Below are 6,335 nucleotides of genomic sequence, written 5' to 3' on the forward strand. Positions count from 1 at the left end.
TAAAAAATCATAGCTTTAACATTTGAAATGTTTAATTAAACTATTAAAAAATCTGATGGTACTGATAAACATTTCCATCACTGATGTGTTCCTGTTTAAACACTTCAGGTCCACATGATCTCCCAGCCCGGCCCACCGGGTCCACCAGGTCCACCTGGAGTGTCCGGGTCCATGGTGGGTCCAGTCAATACATTTGTTCTGTTTTCAAACCAAATATTTTGTCTATTGTTGCTCTTGAATGACCGGATCTGTTGTATTGCAGGGTCTTCATGGAATGCCGGGTCCAAAGGTAAAAGTACTTTCTTCAAGACTGAGTACAACAGTAGTGGACTAACGGTTCTTGTGCTCTGGTACAGGGAGAGCCTGGGTATGGAATCAAAGGAGAGAAGGGAGATGGTGGAGCGCCAGGATACAACGTAAGAAAAGATTTAAGTAGGGCTGTGAGAAAATATTGATACACTAATATGACGCAATACATTTTCACAATACTGTATCCATATTTAAATGTTTAAAAATGTTTATATTGATTATTTTGCTCTTGAATCATATTTTATCATAGTTTTTATAGTTTATATTTCAACAAAGTATTTATTCAATAAAAAATAAATTTAATTTAAAACTATCCGGGCGATGACTGAGGACGAGAGGATACAGTTGACTCCAGCAGAATTTAAAGCTGATTTTTGGACATATTTTGGTTTCAAAACAAATAAAAGCAGTAATGACTTCGTCAAGAGTCATGTGGTCTGTAAATTCTGCAACACAAAAGTCAAGTATTTGACAATACTACACATATATACTTGTTCCCACAGTATCATAATACATCGTATTGTCGCCCCTTTCATCGCGATGCGTATCGTGTCGCCAGATTCTTGCCAATAAACACCTCTAGATCCAATGACCATGGTGAATTTCTGACTCTACAGGGACTGGATGGTCACCATGGTGCACCGGGTCCTGCAGGGTTAGTGGGTCTACCGGGCGCTAAGGGAGATAAAGTGAGTATTTCTTTTTGCCGTATTGAGAAGAGAACATGTGAACATGATGTGCTTTTACCTTTGATCAGGGGAGACCAGGAGAGCCCGGACTAGACGTGAGTTCACGGTTCAAATGTTTCATTAGTTTTCTCAGAAATACAGTTCCTGATGTGAATTTTGTTTTCAGGGATTTCCAGGTATGATGGGAGACAAGGGCGACCGAGGAGACTCTGGAGAGAAGGTTGGTTGAAGAGAAAAAGACTGAAAACAATAGCATGATAGACAAGAGTAATTGCAGGTTTAGAGTCTTGCTCAAGGTTGAAATCTGACCTGCGACCTTTATTAACACTGACCCCATTCACGCAGGGTGACCGGGGCTCAGTGGGCAAGAGAGGTCTGAAGGGGCAGAAGGGCGAGCAGGGACCTCCTGGACTAGACCAGCCCTGTCCTGTGGTACGTCTTCATCTACACACTGTTTTCGCTTCGCACTTTTCTGTCCTCTTGACTTTCTTCTGTCAACCCTGTGCCTGCATGTGTGACTGGCTCTTGCTCACAGGGTTGTGGTGAAAGTAAAGGTGTGTCAGTGGAGGTAGAACCTTCTTCTGCTCCTCCTGCTCTTCCTCCTTCAGGCCCTCAGGCCCCCTGTCCTGTGGTACAGTAGTTCTTCTGCTTCTTCACTCTTCATACTGTTCTGTTTTCTTCTCCTTCCTGGTTTTCTTTTTCATTTTTCTTTTTCTCACTGTGAAAGAAGAATGTTGTTAAAACACGTTATAACTACTTGGACCATGTTGAGCATTATCTTGTCATCATTTCAAAGTATAATTCTTGGAAGGAAATTAAGTACTAAATACGTGTCAATTTGTATTTTTATAATGTTTTTACTTTAATATTATAATTAACTTTTTTGTTGTACTGAATGTTTTTTGTAAATCAGAAATCAGAATCAGAATCAGAAATCCTTTATTTGTCCCGCGAGGGGAAATTCAGTTTAAACAACAGCAAGCGCAATACCTCTAATAAAAAATTAAAAAACACCCAGAAATAGAATAATAAAATGAAAAGAAAGATCTAAATAGAATAGAATAAAAATATTATTTATTTATAATCAGATGTATTTCTCCAAATGCTCTTAACTCAAAGTTCATATAAACTTTTTTATTTATCTTATTGATTTATGTTATTATGCGATTTCCAAGCATTACAGGATTTTTCTTATTCACCTCTAATATCATGTTCTGTCCTTTAATTTAATTGGAGTTATATACAGCATATACACTGTATATATACTGTATATATTTGTTTAATTTATTTTTTTTTCTTTTATTATATATTATTAAGAATTATTTCATTCTATATTCTAGTCTTATTTTCTTAAAATTATTGTATTTTATTTATATTTATTTCATTAATTTTATTTATACTGTCATCAACGTTTAAAAAAAAATCCTGTATTATGATGATACTACACTTGCAATGAACGTTTCCTGATTCAGATTCTGATCTTAATAAATCTTGTTTAAAATTATTTAAAATAAAGTGTTAGCGTAACATTCCCCATTTGTTACATATATATTTAAACACTGTACTACAAAATGTCTATTGTTTATTGTAGTATAAAAGCTTCATATTTTTATTTTTATACCTTTAAAGAAAAAGTGAATAGAGATTTTGTGTTTAGCGAAACCTTGACATCTTTCTTTTGGAACAGCTATCAAACTGTCAAGTGTTCAAAGTCAAGAGACCAAGATGCAGAAACAGTTTACTTTCATTCAGTAAAAAGTTCAAACACGTAATCACAAAAAGAGGTACAAATCCAAAACGTGCCCAAGAACGGGTAAACAAAAATGTATCCACAATAGAAATGGGGTACACAGGAACTCAGGACGCAGGCAGGGGCGCGACTGGTTTCCCACGAAATGACCACGGGAGAACTGTAGTGGATGTTTCTATGGAGACCATGAAACCGTTTATTTTCATCAGCCAACTGCGGACAGACAGCGATAGCTGCTGTTAGCAAAGTGCTAACACAATTAGCCACCGATTAGCTAAACAGACGGTATAAAATAACACACATAACTGACACAATATACATTACAATATGTTTCTGCATGTTAACTTAAAAAACCATAACTGTGTTTTTATCAAATTAAACGTTAGAGAGCAACAATGAACTGTGGCGTACCTGCGGATAGACAGCGTCATCAGTGAATGATTGCAGGCTAATAGTGTCAAACAACAGCAACTTTCAATGAACTAGTTTTCAGTCTTTGTGATGATGTCGTAACTCGTGTTAAACAGTTTCTCATGACGTGTGACATGTTTGCAGGGACACGACGGGCTGCCCATACCAGGCTGCTGGCACAAGGTGAGCACCTCGTGTCCTTGACCTTAAGTTCTGTACAGATGACAGGAAGTGACATAACAAGAGCAGCTTTACTGTATTAAAATGAAGCTAACATGACGTACTATCGACACTGAACTAATGACGGTTCTGCATTGCATGACTTTGATTCAATCCAGGGACACTTTGTAAGTACTTCATTGTGTGTGTGTGTGTAGTTTTTGACATTAATGACACTAATGTTTGCTTCTTTGCAGTGATCACTAATAAACAACATGGAATCTGTACATATTGATCCGGTATATATTGGAATTCTACAGCAAGTCTTTTTCTTCCTAAAGACATTTCATATAATATATTGAGGTTCTTTTTCTTTTTTTTTTACTTTTTCCGGACATTTCTGGAGTCCTCAGTATTATTCGAACTGGAGATCCATGTTGTTGAGACGAGCTTTTTGGACTCACAAGAGACTCACTGTCCTGCTGCCAGACTAACAATCATCAAGAACCTGTTGTGTGGGGCTGATGGATGGATGGATGCGTCAGTGGCTCGCGGAGGAGTGTGGATCACTACTCTCTTTCTGTTCTCTCTAAAAAAAAAAGGAGGAGAAGACAAGACAGAAGCTAAAGCGCAAGCGTCTGGTTCAGCCGTGAAGTGGCCCCGCGGGACCCTATTTGCCTCAGTGAAGCAGAACTTTTCGGATCCTCCGGCGCAAGTCCAGGAGGAGGAGCTTCAGCGGACACATCGTTTATTTCCCGGATGGATGTCGTCGCCGGCACATGATGATTCACACGCGGCGGAAACGGCGTGTTTTTTAAAAATGCTAATCCATTTCTAACGGTGTTTTTAGCATCCGCCGCGACTCGTGGTCTCTTCTCGAAACCTGTTTTAACAGAAATAACCTACCAAAGAAATCACTAAGTAACTGTCGTAGCTACTTTTTTTTTTTTTTTGCATTCCCGTGCGCTGCCAAGGAGCGAGAATCTCAAACCAACAACAGTGTTCACGTGTCAAATCACCGCCTCGGTTCTGTTCGCTCCACACGTTCTGATCTTTTGACGACGAATGAAGTTAATTTGCTGTTTTCGACAGTGAACTTGTTGCTGCTGATTTGAGTGTGTTTTTTCATCGTGTTCCGACGTTTATAAAGACGGATTTATGTTCTGTTTGATCAGTATTACAGGCCACGTTTGTCTTACCACCTACTTTGCTCCGATGTTTTTTTTTTGTGTTTATAATTCAAGGGCATACAAATCCGACTCTTTTTTTTTTTTATATGAAAATAATGTTTGTTGTCGACATAATTCAAATACTTATGAAGCTTATTTCAGCGACATCACTGCTCCTTAACCAACCCCAGGTCTCCCACCACTATTTCTCTCTACTTCGATTTGCCAATCCTTAAATGAAATCCTTTCATGGTCTAGTATTGCTTCCAAATTAAAAAAAAAAATAACTACTGTGTTTTCAAAAGTTTCACTCAAGCAATCCTGACACTTTTACAGGCTGCCTGTAGCTCCCACTTGTTTTTTTTACTGGGTTGATTTTTTTTAAACTGATAAATATATCCTGTCATTTCATAAATATTCCACATTATTAAGATTTAACAAGGTTTCCTGGCGACTCAAGAACCTGTCGAGCATATGTGTCTTTATTTTCAAAAGATGGGAAAGAAGTGAGACGGAGCCAAGATTCTTTACGAGCACATTTTGTTTCTTCAAATACAGGCCTGCCTTGTTTTAAAGCCGCACTACAGAAGATTGACTTGAATACATTTTTACTCAACCTCCCATCTGTCTTAAAAACAAGCGACACTTTAGATTTAGGCTTGAAAACTGAAGCGTCGCCAGAGTCATTTTTTGGATCAGCTTACTCTCTCGGTAGCTTTAAAAATCTCTCTCAGAACTTAATTGAAATAAATGAAAGCACCGTCTCTGAACCGTTGCCGTTGAGCAGTTCATTGACTTATCAGGAGGTTATTCAAGACTAACAAAACATAGACATCGTCACAGAAAACGTGACAATTTTTGTACTAAAGTTAAAATGTTACGTAGTGCTGCTTTAAATCCGGAGCTTCTTCTCCTTGAAGCTGAATATACTTCTGGTTTGTTGGTATTTAGCGATTAGCTTAGCTTTACTTGTTTTGATTTTCTGGCTTTTCTTTTAATGATGCAACATTTATGATGAAGCATGATGGGCCAAATGTTATCTGATCAAGGTCAGAAAATGACCCGCAGGCCGGAATCTGGACGGACATAAAGGAGGAATTAGCATGTTTTTGAACGTCATGTTTAAGGATTTAGAGTCAAAACTGGCGGATGTTTTTTCTGCTTTTCTGCATCAGAACCTTTGATTGCCAGTGCTGGTGGTGGTATTACGGAAACATAAACGCAAACCAATCGATGCGACGCCATCTTGAATTCCATTTGAATCACTGATTTAATCCTCGTCTTTTTTACAAACTTGTTTGATTTAGGATCCATAGTTTCAGGATGTGAAGTGTAAGTTTGTTGATATGAATACGATTTAAAGTATCATATGACATTGACTCGATCCTGAAACATTAATATTTACCATCGTCTGTTGTCGGCGTCAGAGAAAATACTTCCTCTCGATAAATAGTACTCAAGGACAGAAACAAATATTTCAAACATCAACACTTTTATAAGTTCTATTTCCATGAGCTCAGTAGAATGTTTTGTTTTCTATTATTGTTGTTGGATGGGAAGTGATGAACACTTGTTTTTAACTGGAATCTGGTAGTTATCTGTCACTTAACGTGTTTATTTCTTTCGCAGATTCTACCGGTTTTCTGTTTGAAGTTCAAATGAGTCAAATGGCACAGATTTTTTTTGTTAAAAAATCAAGTATATAACAGTATTAGCTTGAATGTTGTGATTGTGAATTTGGTTATTAAAGAATGAAGCTATTTTTGTAATTACCTACGTATACTGTTTGTATGTATAACACACATGTTCAACTAAACAAACGGACTGAAATAAACTCTTATTGAAATA

General features: G+C 37.4%; 1 pseudogene across 1 annotated transcript in view; it reads left to right on the forward strand.

The window, feature by feature from the left end:
• LOC148072046 (uncharacterized) overlaps positions 1-6,335 on the forward strand; it is a 155,892-nt pseudogene extending 149,557 nt beyond the window's left edge. The window contains exons 22-31 of the transcript XR_015712818.1: positions 109-174; positions 263-289; positions 357-416; positions 927-998; positions 1,067-1,093; positions 1,165-1,218; positions 1,344-1,430; positions 1,534-1,629; positions 3,304-3,342; positions 3,576-6,335. The product of XR_015712818.1 is annotated as an uncharacterized LOC148072046 (transcript). The remainder of the gene's footprint in view (positions 1-108; positions 175-262; positions 290-356; positions 417-926; positions 999-1,066; positions 1,094-1,164; positions 1,219-1,343; positions 1,431-1,533; positions 1,630-3,303; positions 3,343-3,575) is intronic.

Source organism: Callionymus lyra, chromosome 9, assembly GCF_982586985.1.
Source record: "Callionymus lyra chromosome 9, fCalLyr1.hap1.1, whole genome shotgun sequence".
Taxonomy (NCBI): Eukaryota; Metazoa; Chordata; class Actinopteri; order Syngnathiformes; family Callionymidae; genus Callionymus; species Callionymus lyra.